This window comes from Oncorhynchus masou, chromosome 5 (genome assembly GCF_036934945.1).
Source record: "Oncorhynchus masou masou isolate Uvic2021 chromosome 5, UVic_Omas_1.1, whole genome shotgun sequence".
Lineage (NCBI taxonomy): Eukaryota > Metazoa > Chordata > Actinopteri > Salmoniformes > Salmonidae > Oncorhynchus > Oncorhynchus masou.
The window spans coordinates 82,879,323-82,898,760 of NC_088216.1; the positions used below are offsets into that span (position 1 = coordinate 82,879,323).

Genomic DNA, 19,438 nt, shown 5'->3' on the forward strand with positions numbered 1-19,438 from the left:
ATGCACAGTGCTTTTAAGGTTAAAATAAGAGATAGCTGGGATCGATAATATAGCCTATCATACCCCTATGTTACAGAATAATAAATCATAATAGCCAAAATACCTGTGGCATGCCATGCCACGTAGACCAGTGGCGTTTGCCAACTTTGACACATCTTTATTTGAACGATGGCATGACGCCCGGGTATTAGTCAGCGCGACGCCTCACATTGAAGTGACCAGACCAAAGTACAGCAAACTATGAACTTTACCCCAGTTAGTTATCACTCTTTACTCAATCTATCTGGACAGATAGGCTTGATAATGTAAGTAAATATGATGCAATTAATTAGGCCTATTGCTCTGTCGGGAAATGTCCTGCAGAAGGGAGTGAGGGGCGTGTGGAGCAGGAGAGAGACAACATTGATGTGCACTATAGTCTCTCAGGAATATGAACTTAATGTTGATTTTGATGTCTATTCTACTCTATTTAATGTTTTGATCATGTATTTGACCGTGTGAGTCCGCATATGCGCAGGTGTGTCTGAAATTGATAGTCGTTATGGGCTATTTTTGTGTCTGTAAGTGTTATATTTTTTACCCAATTGCAAAATGGTGTCAATACACCAATAATACACACATTTGAAGTGACGCATGCGTTCTAGCAGGTGAACGAACAGGTTCTAAAAGTGTGATGAGGCCATTGCCTCGTTAAATAAAGGTAATGGGGGCTTAATGACGTTCCACTACAATGCTGTATATTAACAGCAGCACACTGTGGATTATGGTGCATTTTTTTCAGAAAGTGTTGTGGTCGGGGAAAGAATCGCTAACTCATTAACATGTTTTGAGGCGTGCCTTGTAAGAGGCTATATTTGTTGATCGCAATATCTCCAAAGCTAACATTTGGAATTGTTTTGAGATGGCCATAAAATGTATCATTTATCCATTTGGTTTTGAATTTTAGGACCGTTGTAGGTATAAAAAATATATATACGAAAATGATTTGATTAAACATTGAATTTGGCATTTACTGCTATATCCCATAGAAACGCATTGAATAACACAAAACAGAAAGTAAAAAAATAAATCATAAGGAACAAGGTTTTGAAATATCTGTCCTATACCTGAGTGATATAAGAAAACATTTATTTTTTTTACCAATGTTCGGTCATGTTATTTTTGGCACATTTTATCTCCTATACACTTATTGCAATTTTTCAGCCTGGTACGAGGTTACCTTCAAGATGAATCCTCTGATGCTTCTGTGCATTGTAGAGCATTGGCTTCATCAATGTTTCAGCAAATAATTTATATATATATATTAATTATATCTACAGGGGTCCTAAAATTCAAAATCTAATGGCTAAATTACACATTTTATGACCATTATAAACAATTCCATATGCAGGCTTAATAGATATTGTGATATAAGGGCTTAGACCTACAGGGGTTTAAAATGATGGTAGATAAACAAGAACATATCACAGTCATAGCAAGTAAAAATAGGATGTGACCTTTGCTGAGAATGTTGTTGTAGTTAAGTTAAGCAGGCTACTTGCAAGCTTATTTGTGTATTAGAAATACATGTATTAAACTGTTACAACATACACAAATTGTACCTCAGTGCCAGTGAAATACAAATTTACAAAATAGGTATTGAAACTATTGAAGTACCTATATTAAATACATGTAACAGAAATACTGCCCATCGTTGGCACTAGCTGCCTGCACTGTAAATCTGCAACAGTTCACTAACCACTGTGCTTCCAGTAATGCCCTGTAAATTCTACAAATACATCATGTTGCTGTAGTCAGGTGTTACAGTAACATGCTGTTAATGTGTGTTTCAGTAAAGTTCCAAAAATCTACAGTAATTTACTGGCTTCTGTGCTGCCAGTAATTTACTGTAAAAAAATGTTTTACAGGAAATGTTCTACAGTGTACCTGAACCAGGTCAATGACATTCCTAATAACATAAGACAGTCATAGTGAAATTACTTGAATAAAAATGAAAAATATGCATATCATACAAGGTGTGTAGAAAATTCTCCGTTATTTTACACGATGCATTTGATCCCAGAGAATAACACTTGAAAACATTAGCTCTGTAATCAAAACTCAAACATATGATGTTGGTGGATGAACACAAGCATATGATGTTGGTGGATGAACACAGGGCAGATGAAGTAATCTGTCATTTTAACCCTAGTTGAACCGAAATTGTAGTCCTATAATAATTCACTGGTTTACTTTAATCACAGTTATATGTACTTGCCCGTCACCTTGTGGTGAGTTGTGGTTACTACACTAATACAATTACAACAGGCAGGGAAAGGGGAAAGGGAGATACCTAGCCAGTTGAACAACTGAATGCATTCAACTGAAAAATGTCATTAAACCCAACCCCTCTGAATCAGGCATCCACCCATAGCTAGCTTATATGCACCACGAGGCTAAAGTAGGCCAACAGTGCATCTTTTACAGTTACCAATCACAGTAAGCAATGGTTTATGTAAGACACTGGATTGTCAACAAATAAACTATATTACAAAAATATTATTTGATTTTCAATAAGGAACAATAACAATAAGGTGAAAAGTATAACACAGAGATTCACGTAACGAAAACAAATGAGGAAGACAATAACTTATGTTACAGTATCAAATCAAATGTTATTGGTCACATGCACATGTTAATCAGATGTTATTGGTCACATGCATGTTTGGCAGATGTTATTGGTCACATGCATGTTTGGCAGATGTTATTGGTCACATGCATGTTTGGCAGATGTTATTGGTCACATGCATGTTTGGCAGATGTTATTGGTCACATGCATGTTTGGCAGATGTTATTGGTCACATGCATGTTTGGCAGATGTTATTGGTCACATGCATGTTTGGCAGATGTTATTGGTCACATGCATGTTTGGCAGATGTTATTGGTCACATGCATGTTTGGCAGATGTTATTGGTCATAGACATGTTTAGCAGATGTTATTGGTCACATATACATGTTTATCAGATGTTATTGGTCACATACATGTTTAGCAGATGTTATTGGTCACATACATGTTTAGCAGATATTATTGGTCACATGCACATGTTTAGCAGATATTATTGGTCACATACACATGTTTAGCAGATGTTATTGGTCACATATACATGTTTAGCAGATGTTATTGGTCACATATACATGTTTAGCAGATGTTATTGGTCACATGCACATGTTTAGCAGATGTTATTGGTCACATGCATGTTTAGCAGATGTTATTGGTCACATGCATGTTTAGCAGATGTTATTGGTCACATTCACATGTTTAGCAGATGTTATTGGTCACATACATGTTTAGCAGATGTTATTGGTCACATACACATGTTTAGCAGATGTTTTTGGTCACATGCATGTTTAGCAGATGGTATTGGTCACATGCATGTTTAGCAGATGTTATTGGTCACATACATGTTTAGCAGATATTATTGGTCACATGCACATGTTTAGCAGATGTTATTGGTCACATACACTTGTTTATCAGATGTTATTGGTCACATGCATGTGTTTAGCAGATGTTCTTGGTCACATGGTTAGCAGATGTTATTGGTCACATGCACATGTTTAGCAGATGTTATTGGTCACATGCATGTGTTTAGCAGATGTTCTTGGTCACATGGTTAGCAGATGTTATTGGTCACATGGTGAGCAGATGTTATTGGTCACATGGTTAGCAGATGTTATTGGTCACATGCATGTGTTTAGCAGATGTTATTGGTCACATGCATGTGTTTAGCAGATGTTATTGGTCACATTCACATGTTTAGCAGATGTTATTGGTCACATGCATGTTTAGCAGATGTTATTGGTCACATGCACATGTTTAGCAGATGTTATTGCAGGTGTAGCGAAATGGTTATGCTTCTAGTTCCTACAATGCAGCAATATCTAACAAGTAATATCTAACAATTTCACAACAAATACACAATACACACAAATCTGAGTAAAGGATATATAAATATATGGGCGAGCGATGTCAGCATAATGTCAGAGAACGACACAGACTAAGATACCGTAGATAGTGTAGAATACAGTATATACACATAGGAGAGCAGCCAATAGGCCTACAAACACAGCAGAGAGGGACACAATACACTAGACAGGACATGTAGTACGGTAAACATTAGGGAGTCCAGCAGGGCAGAAGTGACATCACCGGCGTGGCACAGGAGACAGCCAACCAGGAGACAGCCAGCCAGGAGACAGCCAACCAGGAGACAGCCAGCCAGGAGACAGCCAACCAGGAGACAGCCAACCAGGAGACAGCCAACCAGGAGACAGCCAACCAGGAGACAGCCAGCCAGGAGACAGCCAACCAGGAGACAGCCAGCCAGGAGACAGCCAACCAGGAGACAGCCAACCAGGAGACAGCCAGCCAGAAGACAGCCAGCCAGGAGACAGCCAACCAGGAGACAGCCAACCAGGAGACAGCCAACCAGGAGACAGCCAGCCAGAAGACAGCCAGCCAGGAGACAGCCAGCCAGGAGACAGCCAACCAGGAGACAGCCAACCAGGAGACAGCCAACCAGGAGACAGCCAGCCAGAAGACAGCCAGCCAGGAGACAGCCAGCCAGGAGACAGCCAACCAGGAGACAGCCAACCAGGAGACAGCCAGCCAGGAGACAGCCAGCCAGGAGACAGCCAACCAGGAGACAGCCAACCAGGAGACAGCCAGCCAGGAGACAGCCAACCAGGAGACAGCCAACCAGGAGACAGCCAGCCAGGAGACAGCCAGCCAGAAGACAGCCAACCAGGAGACAGCCAGCCAGGAGACAGCCAGCCAGGAGACAGCCAACCAGGAGACAGCCAACCAGGAGACAGCCAACCAGGAGACAGCCAGCCAGGAGACAGCCAACCAGGAGACAGCCAGCCAGGAGACAGCCAGCCAGGAGACAGCCAACCAGGAGACAGCCAACCAGGAGACAGCCAGCCAGGAGACAGCCAGCCAGGAGACAGCCAACCAGGAGACAGCCAACCAGGAGACAGCCAGCCAGGAGACAGCCAACCAGGAGACAGCCAGCCAGGAGACAGCCAGCCAGGAGACAGCCATCCAGGAGACAGCCAGCCAGGAGACAGCCAACCAGGAGACAGCCAGCCAGGAGACAGCCAACCAGGAGACAGCCAGCCAGGAGACAGCCAACCAGGAGACAGCCAGCCAGGAGACAGCCAGCCAGGAGACAGCCAACCAGGAGACAGCCAGCCAGGAGACAGCCAACCAGGAGACAGCCAGCCAGGAGACAGCCAGCCAGGAGACAGCCAACCAGGAGACAGCCAGCCAGGAGACAACCAACCAGGAGACAGCCAACCAGGAGACAGCCAACCAGGAGACAGCCAGCCAGGAGACAGCCAACCAGGAGACAGCCAGCCAGGAGACAGCCAACCAGGAGACAGCCAACCAGGAGACAGCCAGCCAGGAGACAGCCAACCAGGAGACAGCCAGCCAGGAGACAGCCAGCCAGGAGACAGCCATCCAGGAGACAGCCAGCCAGGAGACAGCCAGCCAGGAGACAGCCAACCAGGAGACAGCCAGCCAGGAGACAGCCAACCAGGAGACAGGCAACCAGGAGACAGCCAACCAAGAGACAGCCAGCCAGGAGACAGCCAACCAGGAGACAGCCAGCCAGGAGACAGCCAGCCAAGAGACAGGCAACCAGGAGACAGCCAACCAGGAGACAGCCAACCAGGAGACAGCCAACCAGGAGACAGCCAGCCAGGAGACAGCCAGCCAAGAGACAGCCAACCAGAAGAAAAAGTGGAGCGGTCACGGAGTCAGCAGCCAGGAGTTTGGTGGTTAGGTCACAGAGCCAGCAGCCAGGAGTATGGTGGCTAGGTCACAGAGTCAGCAGACAGGAGTATGGTGGTTAGTCACAGAGTCAGCAGCCAGGAGTATGGTGGTTAGGTCACGGAGTCAGCAGACAGGAGTATGGTGACTAGTCACTGAGTCAGTAGCCTGGAGTATGGTGGCTAGGTCACAGAGTCAGCAGACAGGAGTATGGTGGCTAGTCACTGAGTCAGCAGCCAGGAGTATGGTGGTTAGGTCACAGAGCCAGCAGCCAGGAGTATGGTGACTAGTCACTGAGTCAGCAGCCTGGAGTATGGTGGCTAGGTCACAGAGTCAGCAGACAGGAGTATGGTGGCTAGTCACTGAGTCAGCAGCCTGGAGTATGGTGGCTAGGTCACAGAGTCAGCAGACAGGAGTATGGTGGCTAGGTCACAGAGTCAGCAGACTGGAGTATGGTGGCTAGGTCACAGAGTCAGCAGACAGGAGTATGGTGGCTAGTCACTGAGTCAGCAGACAGGAGTATGGTGGCTAGTCACTGAGTCAGCAGCCAGGAGTATGGTGGTTAGGTCACAGAGCCAGCAGCCAGGAGTATGGTGACTAGTCACTGAGTCAGCAGACAGGGTTAGCATCCAACATTATTTAGATGAAATTCTATGCGGGGGTGCAATTTTTTTGCGGAGGGTCACGTGAAAATGTTCACATAATATTTTTTATAAACAATTAACAACTACCATATGTTATTGTCAAACTGTCAACAGAGTAGCTAGCAAGCAACAAGACAAGCCAAATAACAGTCTAAAACCATTTGAGGGCAAAACAAAACCATATTTGACCATTTAGACCAGTAGCATGGCCAGAAATCAGATGTGTATCTGTTTTCAAACCACTTACAAAGGTGTTTTGAAAGGTGTCTTAAAATATCTGATTCCAGGAGCATGCACCAGAGCAGCTAGAGCAGTTCCTCTGCCAGATCTTACACCTGGATAAGTATGTTATGTACAGTATCAGCTAACCACATCATATGTTATAATATTCTGTCAGTCAATGTATACAGTTCATGACGTGGCACTCAACCATTGGTTGATGCGTGCAACATCTGAGCAGGGGAAAGAAACTCAGAACTTTTAATGAGCCGCCATACCTGGGGCCTGTCATCAAGACCTGCCATAAAAAAAAATGTGAGGGTGTGAATTTAAACTCTGCCTGGAAAACGCCTCCATTCACCTTCTATGGCGACAATAACGCCTTTTATTTGTTGCATAATTTGGAACTATTGGCATTTTTAGAACATGGAATGTAAAATATTAATCGATGTTCTATATTGAGTTTATCAATAGATTATTGGGTTTATTTAAGCAATAAGGCACGAGGGGCTGTGATAATATGACCAAAATACTATGACCCATAGCGGAGTGCCTGGACACAGCCCTTAGACATGGTATATTGGCTATATACCACAGACCCTTGAGATGCCTTACTGCTATTATAAACTGGTTACCAACGCTATTAGAGCAGGGCTAGATCCAAACAGTTTATAAATATATATATATCCTGCCTTGGTATAGGCACTACTGCACGCACAACGACACTGTAGCCCACCAATAATCTACAGTGCCTTGCGAAAGTATTCAGCCCCCTTGAACTTTGCGACCTTTTGCCACATTTCAGGCTTCAAACATAAAGATATAAAACTGTATTTTTTTGTGAAGAATCAACAACAAGTGGGACACAATCATGAAGTGGAATGACATTTATTGGATATTTCAAACTTTTTTAACAAATCAAAAACTGAAAAATTGGGCGTGCAAAATTATTCAGCCCCTTTACTTTTAGTGCAGCAAACTCTCTCCAGAAGTTCAGTGAGGATCTCTGAATGATCCAATGTTGACCTAAATGACTAATGATGATAAATACAATCCACCTGTGTGTAATCAAGTCTCCGTATAAATGCACCTGCACTGTGATAGTCCCAGAGGTCCGTTAAAAGCGCAGAGAGCATCATGAAGAACATGGAACACACCAGGCAGGTCCGAGATACTGTTGTGAAGAAGTTTAAAGCCGGATTTAGATACAAAAAGATTTCCCAAGCTTTAAACGTCCCAAGGAGCACTGTGCAAGCGATAATTTTGAAATGGAAGGAGTATCAGACCACTGCAAATCTACCAAGACCTGGCCGTCCCTCTAAACTTTCAGCTCATACAAGGAGAAGACTGATCAGAGATGCAGCCAAGAGGCCCATGATCACTCTGGATGAACTGCAGAGATCTACAGCTGAGGTGGGAGACTCTGTCCATAGGACAACAATCAGTCGTATATTGCACAAATCTGGCCTTTATGGAAGAGTGGCAAGAAGAAAGCCATTTCTTAAAGATATCCATAAAAAGTGTTGTTTAAAGTTTGCCACAAGCCACCTGGGAGACACACCAAACATGTGGAAGAAGGTGCTCTGGTCAGATGAAACCAAAATTGAACTTTTTGGCAACAATGCAAAACGTTATGTTTGATGTAAAAGCAACACAGCTCATCACCCTGAACACACCATCCCCACTGTCAAACATGGTGGTGGCAGCATCATGGTTTGGGCCTGCTTTTCTTCAGCCGGGACAGGGAAGATGGTTAAAATTGATGGGAAGATGGATGGAGCCAAATACAGGACCATTCTGGAAGAAAACCTGATGGAGTCTGCAAAAGACCTGAGACTGGGACAGAGATTTGTCTTCCAACAAGACAATGATCCAAAACATAAAGCAAAATCTACAATGGAATGGTTCAAAAATAAACATATCCAGGTGTTGGAATGGCCAAGTCAAAGTCCAGACCTGAATCCAATCGAGAATCTGTGGAAAGAACTGAAAACTGCTGTTCACAAATGCTCTCCATTCAACCTCACTGAGCTCGAGCTGTTTTGCAAGGAGGAATGGGAAAAAATTTCAGTCTCTCGATGTGCAAAACTGATAGAGACATACCCCAAGCGACTTACAGCTGTAATCGCAGCAAAAGGTGGCACTACAAAGTATTAACTTAAGGGGGCTGAATAATTTTGCACGCCCAATTTTTCCGTTTTTGATTTGTTAAAAAAGTTTGAAATATCCAATAAATGTCGTTCCACTTCATGATTGTGTCCTACTTGTTGTTGATTCTTCACAAAACAATACAGTTTTATATCTTTATGTTTGAAGCCTGAAATGTGGCAAAAGGTCGCAAAGTTCAAGGGGGCCGAATACTTTCGCAAGGCACTGTACATAGACATGGTATCACTAGTTACTTTAATTTTTTATTTTACTAGGCATGTCAGTTAATGAGAACAAATTCTTATTTTCAATGGCGGCCTAGGAACAGTGGGTTGACTGCCTTGTTCAGGGGCAGAACGTCAGCTCGGGGATTCGATCTTACAAACGTTCTGTTGCTAGTCCAATGTTCTAACCACTAGGCCTACCTGCCGCCCCAGGTAATGTTGACATACTGCTTTACTCATCTCATATGTACATATTGTATTCCATTCTACTGTATTCTAGTCAATGACATTCCAACATTGCTCATCCTAATATTTATATATTTCTTAACTCCATTCTTTTACTTTAGATTTGTGTGTATTGTTGTGAATTGTTAGATAATACTGCACTGTTGGAGCTAGGAACACAAGCATTTCGCTACACCCGCAATAACATCTGCTAAATATGTGTATGTGAGCAATACAATTTGATTTGATCTAAACAATTTTACATAAATTACTTGTCTATTTACATTGTTGACAGAATGTTTTAATCTTTGCAGTAGTTTACACTGTATTTGGAAAATGGCTGTGCCAGTTTCATAACGACAAAATCATGGAAAATTGTTGGCAGTTTTTTTTTATTTCACCTTTATTTACCCCAACCTAAATATGAAGATGGACCGCAAATTCTGAAATGACTCCTTGCGGTCCCCAGTCCACCTGGCCGTGCTGCTGCTCCAGTTTCAACTGTTCTGCCTGCGGCTATGGAACCCTGACCGGTTCACTGGAAGTGCTACCTGTCCCAGACCTGCTGTTTTCTACTCTCTAGAGACAGCAGGAGTGGTAGAGATACTCTGAATGATCGGCTATGAAAAGCCAACTGACATTTAATCCTGAGGTGCTGACCTGTTGCACCCTCGACAACCACTGTGATTATTATTATTTGACCATACTGGTCATTTATGAACATTTGAACATCTTGGCCATGTTCTATTATAATCTCCACCCAGCACAGCCAGAAGAGGACTGGCCACCCATCATAGCCTGGTTCCTCTCTAGGTTTCTTCCAAGGTTTTGGCCTTTCTAGGGAGTTTTTCCTAGCCACCGTGCTTCTACACCTGCATTGCTTGCTGTTTGGGGTTTTAGGCTGGGTTTCTGTACAGCACTTTGAGATATCAGCTGATGTAAGAAGGGCTATGTAAATACATTTGATTTGATTTTTATGGCAGACTTGTCACACCCTGACCTTAGAGAGCCTTATGATTCTCTATCTTTGGTTAGGTCAGGGTGTGATTCGGGTGGGAAAGTCTGTGTTTTCTATTTCATTGTTTTTGGCCGCGTGTGGTTCCCAATCAGAGGCAGCTGTCTATCGCTGTCTCTGATTGGGGATCATATATAAGTTGTCATTTTCCTTTTGGGTTATGTGGGATCTTGTTTTCTGTTTAGTGTCTGTGCGCTTTCGTTTTTGTTGTTTTTGTCTTTGTTATTTTGATTTGGTGTCATCAATAAAAAGACGATGTACGCCTACCACGCTGTGCCTTGGTCCACTCTTCATTCTACAAACGAGAGCCGTTACAGGACTGCACATTGTTTTTTCAATTACAGTAGTCACAGTTATTTTTAGTTCATTTCTCTTCTTGTTGACTTTGTATATATGTTTTTACAGTTCTACTGATATTCATTGCTAAAATTGTTTAAATCATTATTTTTTTTAACCTTAATTTAACTAGGCAAGTCAGTCAAGAAAAAAATTATTATTTACAATGACGGCCTATACTGGCCAATCCCGGAATGACGCAGGGCCAATTGTGCGCCTCCCCAGGCTGGATTGTTGGGAATGAGGAGCAAGAAAAGTCAATTCACTGTACTTGTGCACATTAGGCGACTTCAATATAAAGGATCAGCTGTTAAATGTGACTTCATACCGATATTATATAACGTGCTGCCTATGATATTGCAAAACTTCAAATACATATAACTTATCTATTTCGTAGCCTACTTGATCCAATTAAATGAGAGATGTTCAGTATATCACAAAAGTGAGTACACCCCTCACATTTTTGTAAATATTTGTGTGTATCTTTTCATGTGACGACACTGAAGAAATGACACTTTGCTACAATGTAAAGTAGTGAGTGTACAGCTTGTATAACAGTGTAAATTTGCTGTCCCCTTATATTAACTCAACACACAGCCATTAATGTCTAAACCGCTGGCAACAAAAGTGAGTACACCCCTAAGTGAAAATGTATGAGGTCATTTGCTCGTCGAACATCTCATTCCAAAATCATGGGCATTACTCTGGAGTTGGTCCCCACTCCTCTGGGAAGGCTTTTCACTAGATGTTGGAACATTGCGGGGACTTGCTTTCAAATCAGCTACAACAGCATTAGTGAGGTCAGCCACTAATGTTGGGAGATTAGGGATTGGCTTGCAATCTACATTCCAATTCATCCAAAAGGTGTTGGATGGGGTTGAGGTCAGGGTTCTGTGCAGGCCAGTCAAGTTCTACCGCACCGATCTTGACAAACCATTTCTGTATGGACCTCATTTATGTACGGGGGTATTGTCATGCTGACACAGGAAAGAGCCTTCTCCAAACTGTTGCCATAGTTGGAAGTTGGAAGCACAGAATCGTCTAGAATGTCATTGTATGATGTAGCATTAAGATTTCCCTTCACTGGAACTAAGGAGCCCAAATCATGAAAAACAGCCCCAGATCATTATTCCTCCTCCACCAAACTTTACAGTTGGCACCATGCATTGGGGCGGGTAGCGTTCTTTTGGCATTTGCCAAACCCAGATTCGTCCGCCGGACTGCCAGATGGGGAGGTGCGATTCATCACTTCAGAGAACGCGTTTCCACTGCTCCAGAGTCCAATGTCGGCAAGCTTTACACCACTCCAGCCATCGCTTGGCGTTGCGCATGGTGATCTTAGGCTTGTGTGCTGCTGCTCGGCCCCGGAAACACATTTTACCCGACGAACAGTTATTTTACTGACGTTGCTTCCAGAGGCAGTTTGGAACTCGGTAGTGAGTGTTGCAACAGAGTACCGACGATCTTTATGTGCTATGCGCTTCAACACTCGGCGGTCCCGTTCTGTGTGCTTGTGTGGCCTACCACTTCGCGGCTGAGCCATTGTTGCTCCTAGACGTTTCCACTTCACAATAACATCACTTACAGTTGACTGGGGCATCTTTAGGAGGACAGGAATTTGACAAATTGTCTTGTTGGAAAAGTTTCATCCTTTGACAATGCCAAGCAACATCAAGAGCATCCTGATTGGTTGCATCACTGCCTAGTACGGCAATTGCTTGGCCTCCGACCACAAGGCACTACAGAGGGTAATGCTTACGGCCCAGTACATCACTGGGGCTAAGCTGCCTGCCATTCAGGACCTCTACACCAGGCGGTGTCAGAGGAAGGCCCAAAAACTTGTCAAAGACCCCAGCCACCCCAGTCATTGACTGTTCTCTCTACTACTGCATGGCAAGCGGTTTCCGGAGTGCCAAGTCTAGGACAAAGAGGCTTCTCAACAGTTTTTACCCCTAAGCCATAAGACTTCTGAACAGGTAATCAAATGGCTACCTGGACTATTTGCATTGTGTGCCCCGCCCAGCCCCCTTTTACGCTGCTGCTACTCTCTGTTTATCATGTATGCATAGTTTTTTTCCCTCTTTTTTTTCTCACCTTTATTTCACCAGGTAGGCTAGTTGAGAACACCTTTATTTAACCAGGTAGGCCAGTTGAGAACACCTTTATTTAACCAGGTAGGCTAGTTGAGAACACCTTTATTTAACCAGGTAGGCTAGTTGAGAACACCTTTATTTAACCAGGTAGGCTAGTTGAGAACACCTTTATTTAACCAGGTAGGCTAGTTGAGAACACCTTTATTTAACCAGGTAGGCTAGTTGAGAACACCTTTATTTAACCAGGTAGGCTAGTTGAGAACACCTTTATTTAACCAGGTAGGCTAGTTGAGAACACCTTTATTTAACCAGGTAGGCTAGTTGAGAACACCTTTATTTAACCAGGTAGGCTAGTTGAGAACACCTTTATTTAACCAGGTAGGCCAGTTGAGAACACCTTTATTTAACCAGGTAGGCTAGTTGAGAACACCTTTATTTAACCAGGTAGGCTAGTTGAGAACACCTTTATTTAACCAGGTAGGCTAGTTGAGAACACCTTTATTTAACCAGGTAGGCTAGTTGAGAACACCTTTATTTAACCAGGTAGGCTAGTTGAGAACACCTTTATTTAACCAGGTAGGCTAGTTGAGAACACCTTTATTTAACCAGGTAGGCTAGTTGAGAACACCTTTATTTAACCAGGTAGGCTAGTTGAGAACACCTTTATTTAACCAGGTAGGCTAGTTGAGAACACCTTTATTTCACCAGGTAGGCTAGTTGAGAACACCTTTATTTAACCAGGTAGGCTAGTTGAGAACACCTTTATTTAACCAGGTAGGCTAGTTGAGAACACCTTTATTTAACCAGGTAGGCTAGTTGAGAACACCTTTATTTAACCAGGTAGGCTAGTTGAGAACACCTTTATTTAACCAGGTAGGCCAGTTGAGAACACCTTTATTTAACCAGGTAGGCCAGTTGAGAACACCTTTATTTAACCAGGTAGGCCAGTTGAGAACACCTTTATTTAACCAGGTAGGCCAGTTGAGAACACCTTTATTTAACCAGGTAGGCTAGTTGAGAACACCTTTATTTCACCAGGTAGGCTAGTTGAGAACACATTTATTTAACCAGGTAGGCTAGTTGTGAACACCTTTATTTAACCAGGTAGGCCAGTTGAGAACACATTTATTTAACCAGGTAGGCTAGTTGTGAACACCTTTATTTAACCAGGTAGGCCAGTTGAGAACACCTTTATTTAACCAGGTAGGCTAGTTGAGAACACCTTTATTTAACCAGGTAGGCTAGTTGAGAACACCTTTATTTCACCAGGTAGGCCAGTTGAGAACACCTTTATTTAACCAGGTAGGCTAGTTGAGAACACCTTTATTTAACCAGGTAGGCCAGTTGAGAACACCTTTATTTAACCAGGTAGGCTAGTTGAGAACACCTTTATTTAACCAGGTAGGCCAGTTGAGAACACCTTTATTTAACCAGGTAGGCTAGTTGAGAACACATTTATTTAACCAGGTAGGCCAGTTGAGAACACCTTTATTTAACCAGGTAGGCCAGTTGAGAACACCTTTATTTAACCAGGTAGGCCAGTTGAGAACACCTTTATTTAACCAGGTAGGCTAGTTGAGAACACATTTATTTAACCAGGTAGGCTAGTTGTGAACACCTTTATTTAACCAGGTAGGCTAGTTGTGAACACCTTTATTTAACCAGGTAGGCCAGTTGAGAACACCTTTATTTAACCAGGTAGGCCAGTTGAGAACACCTTTATTTAACCAGGTAGGCCAGTTGAGAACACCTTTATTTAACCAGGTAGGCTAGTTGAGAACACCTTTATTTAACCAGGTAGGCCAGTTGAGAACACCTTTATTTAACCAGGTAGGCAAGTTGAGAACAAGTTCTCATTTACAACTGCGACCTGGCCAAGATAAAGCAAAGCAGTTCGACACATACAACAACACAGAGTTACACACGGAATGAACAAAACATAGCGAATAATACAGTAGAAAAAAAGAAAACAAAAGTCTATATACAGTAAGTGCAAATGAGGTAAGATAAGGGAGTTAAGGCAATAAATAGGCCATGGTGGCAAAGTAATTACAATATAGCAATTAAACACTGGAATGATGGATGTGCAAGTAGAGACACTGTGGTGCATAAGGAGCTAAATAAATACAGTATGGGGATGAAGTAGATAGATGGGCTGTATACAGATGGGCAGGTGCAGTGATCTGTGAGCTGCTCTGACAGCTGGTTCTTAAAGCTAGTGAGGGAGATGGGAATATCCAGCTTCAGTGATTTTATTTTTTGCAGTTCATACCAGTCAGTGGCAGCAGAGAACTGGAAGGAAAGGCGACAAAAGGAGGAATTGGCTTTGGGGATGACCAGTGAGATATACCTGCTGGAGCGCGTGCTACGTGTGGGTGCTGCTATGGTGACCAGCGAGCTGAGATAAGGTGGGACTTTACCTAGCAGAGACTTGTCGATAACCTGGAGCCAGTGGGTTTGGCGACGAGTATGAAGCGAGGGCCAGCCAACGAGAGCATACAGGTCGCAGTGATGAGTAGTGTATGGGGCTTTGGTGGCAAAACAGATGGCAGTGTGATAGACTACATCCAGTTTGCTGAGTAGAGTGTTGGAGGCTATTTTATAAATAGACACTTTCACCATATCTCCATGTACATACTACCTCAAATCCGCCTGACTAACCAGTGCCTGTATGTAGCCTCGCTACTGTGTATAGCCTCGCTACTGTGTATAGCCTCTCTACTGTGTATAGCCTCTCTACTGTGTATAGCCTCTCTACTGTATGTAGCCCCTCTACTGTGTGTAGCCCCTCTACTGTATATAGCCTCACTACTGTATATAGCCTCTCTACTGTTTATAGCCTCTCTACTGGATATAGCCTCGCTACTGTATACAGCCTCTCTACTGTTTATAGCCTCGCTACTGTTATTTTTCACTGTCTTTTTACTTTTGTTTTTATTTCTTTACTTACCTATTGTTCGGCGCACGTGACAAATAAACTTTGATTTGAAGTTGAAAGTCACTGAGCTCTTTAGTAAAGCTATTCTCCAGCTAATGTTTGTCTATGGCGATTGCATGGTGGTGTGCTCGAACTTATACACCTGTCAGCAATGGGTGTGGCTGAAGTAGCCGAATCCACTCATTTGAAGTGTAGTAGTGTGTGTTAGCTCATTGTTCGTATAGTCAGACTTTTCTCCAGACTCCATGCTAGCTAGTCCACTAGGGCTCGAGAGGTAGAGACGATACATCACACAACGCAGCCACAACTGTTTGTAAGACTAGGCCTCTGTCTGTCTCTATCTCTACCTTCTTGCCCTTTGTGCTGTTGTCTGTGTCCAAAAATGTTTGTACCATGTTGTGTTGCTACCATGTTGTTGTCATGTTGTGTGTTGTTGTCGTGTGTAGCTGCCTTGCTATGTTGCCTTCCGTCTCTCTTTATGTAGCGTTGTGTTGTCTCTTCTCAATTCAATTCAATTAAATTCAATTCAATTCAAGGGCTTTATTGGCATGGGAAACATGTGTAAACATTGCCAAAGCAAGTAAGGTAGATAATATATAAAGTGAAATAAACAAAAATTAACAGTAGACATCACACATACAGAAGTTTCAAAACAATAAAGACAGCACAGAACCATCCTTGCTTCTGATTGACCGAGAGACCTAATGTTAGCTACAAAGGCAAATAAAAAAATGCTAAACAAGAATGCATACAAGAAATACACTATCAATTATTTACACGAGAAACTAAAAAGGCTATAATTACTTGCTAGGTTACTTGCTACTTGTCGATGACATTTTTTTCCCACCCTGGACCATGAGTGATTACGTCAACGCTTGCGACAGGATGTGTAGTTCTGTATGATAGCCACATTAGCGGCTAATCAGCATGTTATCTTTTTGTGGGTAATTACAGGTGAATATATTCATAAGTTACCTTGTCCGAGAGATTTGCGCAGTTATCAAAACATCACCACAGGGTAAGCCTACACAAAACAGACCTTTTTATGAAGTAAAAAACAAACAAATTAAAACAATTTCCAGGTTTTGCATCTAGGTTTTATGGGTATTATGACTCATACGGTGGTACTCAATACATGATTTTACTCCATTAAATTATTATAAAGTCAACAAGGGTAATTCTCCTAAATAAAAATTGTGTGATGTGCTTCAGCTGCCCAAAGTGTTGAAAAATATAGACTAGTAAAGCAGTACAAGCAGTGCTATTTTGTTGAAGTGGGATAGTATTCTTCAGTGGAATAATGCCAGTAGAAGTAATGTAGCTAGTTCAAATGCAGTCCATGATCTTAAATGCAACATTTTGTACGAATTGGATTGTACCATTTCATACAAATTGCAAAAAAATAAAAAATGTACACAATTGGATGACATCGTACACAAAAACCGGGGACCCGTTATGACTCATTAGTACCACTTTCAAAACTACTGCCTGAAATAAAATAAAATAAATTGTGGAGCATCACTTTAATCTTGAAGTAATTCACACAAATTATTATTCGTTTTTGTTGCAACTAATCTGAAGAACTGTGAGGTGACGTAAAGCACGGAGATGCGCGAAAACAGTGGTGCTGACACGCAGAAATCTGGAGGCGTGTCGCGTTTTTTTGTTTGTTTATTTTGTATTTTCTTTAATAAAGCTTAATTAAGATTGAAGTTATTTTAGGTTTTAGTTATTTTAGACACTGTATGCTTTATCTCTGATTTGTCTTTGGTTGGGCCTTCATTGCTTCGTGTACCTCGTCTCACGCGTTGCTGTTTTGAGTCGACAGCGTTTGACAGTCGCTCTCACGGTGAGCCAAGTAGCGTTTGGTTAGCCATCGAGCTAGCTAGCCCTCTAGTTCCCCATGTATTGCTAGCTACCGTTATTAGTAACGGGTAAGCCATTCGGAGGGGTGGTTGACAAGAGGTAGCTAACGTTAGCGAGCAAAACCGCATATCGGCATTTCGTCAATGGGCTCATGATAACAGGTGTTGTAGCTAACGTTAGCTAGTTGAATGAGCAGCTGTGAACTGACACCTGGTTGACGGCTACAGACGGAAGAAAAGGCTAAACTTGCTTGCTGCGTATTGTTGTCAGTGGGAGCTGTCCATATTAAACAGTCGGGAACACGGCACCGGCAGCTGTTCGCCTGTCTGTGTACAAAGCAGTCGGCACCGTTAGCTGCCTTTCGACTCGAAACAACCCCTCGTCAAAAAATAAGAAGCTTTCATCTAGAGAAGACTCACTCTCTTAACGGTAAGCGAGAGGTTTTAAATATTCTACCAAACCACCGAGAGATCAGCTATTCTACATACACAACATTGAACCAAAGGCTTTTATTTTTTTAAATATATTTTTATTTAACCTTTATTTAACCAGGTAGGCAAGTTGAGAACAAGTTCTCATTTACAATTGCGACCTGGGCAAGATGGCCTTGATCTGAAGCATTTCAGAGGATTCTCAATGAATTGTGAATAAAAGCAGCACAAAACAACAGCATTACCACTCACTCATTGTTTTGATGTTGGGTAAACATCACCAACAACAATGCAACAAGATACTTACTGTCTTCTGGTCTCAGTGTTGAGGAGTTGTGAACTACATCTAATTCAACTAGTAATGTAACTATACTGAACAACAAAAAAATGTAAATACAACAATTTCAAAGATTTTTCTGACAGTTCATATCAGTCAATTGAAATAAAGTAATTAGGCGTAGGCACTCATCGATGGATTTCACATGACTGGACAGGGATGCAGCCATGGGTGGGCCTGGCTGTCAAGTGGGTGGGCCTATGCCCTCCCACCCACTGGGGAGCCAGGCCCAGCCAATCAGAATGAGTTTTTCCCACAAAAGGACTTTATTACAGACAGAAACACTTAGACGAGGCTGCAGGTGAATAGGCTGCATGTGGAGGTCCTGGGCTGGCGTGGTCTGTGGTTGTGAGGCCGGTTGGACATACTGCCAATTTCTCTATAACGATGTTGAAGGCATCTTATGGTAGAGAAATGAACATTACATTCTCTGGCAACAGCTCTGGTGGATATTCCTGCAGTCAGCATGCCAGCATACATTGTTCCTGTACCCAAGAAGGCAAAGATAACTGAACTAAATGACTACCGCCCCGCCCCGTAGCACTCAATTCTGTCATCACGAAGTGCTTTGGAAGGCTAGTCAAGGATCGTATCACCGCCACCCTAGACCCACTTCAGTTTGCATACGGTCCCAACAGGTCCACAGATGAAGCAATTGCCATCACACTGCCCTATCCCGTCTGGACAAGAGGAATACCTATGTAAGAATGCTGTTAATTGACTACAGCTCAGCATTCAACACCATAGTACCCTTCAAGTTCATCATCAAGCTGGAGGCCCTGGATCTGAACCCCGCCCTGTGCAAACTGGGTCGTGGACTTTCTGACGGGCCTCCCCTAGGTGGTTAAGGTAGGAAACAACATCTCCACTTTACTGACCCTCAACACAGGGGCCCCACAAGGGTGTGTGCTCAGCCCGCTCCTGTACTCCCTGTTCACCCATGACAGCATGGCCATGCACGCCTCCAACTCAATCATCAAGTTTGCAGACGACACAACAGTAGTGGGCTTGATTACCAACAATGACGAGACAGCCTACAGGGAGGAGGTGAGGGCACTCGGAGTGTGGTGTCAGGAAAATAACCTCTCACTCAATGCCAATAAAACAAAGATGATCGTGGACTTCATGAAACAGCAGAGGGAGCAGCCCC

General features: G+C 42.9%; 1 protein-coding gene across 1 annotated transcript in view; it reads left to right on the forward strand.

Moving 5' to 3' along the window:
* The first annotated feature begins 17,281 nt into the window (after positions 1-17,281).
* LOC135530069 (R3H domain-containing protein 2-like) overlaps positions 17,282-19,438 on the forward strand; it is a 113,709-nt gene continuing 111,552 nt past the window's right edge. The window contains 1 exon segment of the mRNA XM_064958460.1: positions 17,282-17,949. The gene's annotated coding sequence lies outside the window, so the exon portion shown is untranslated.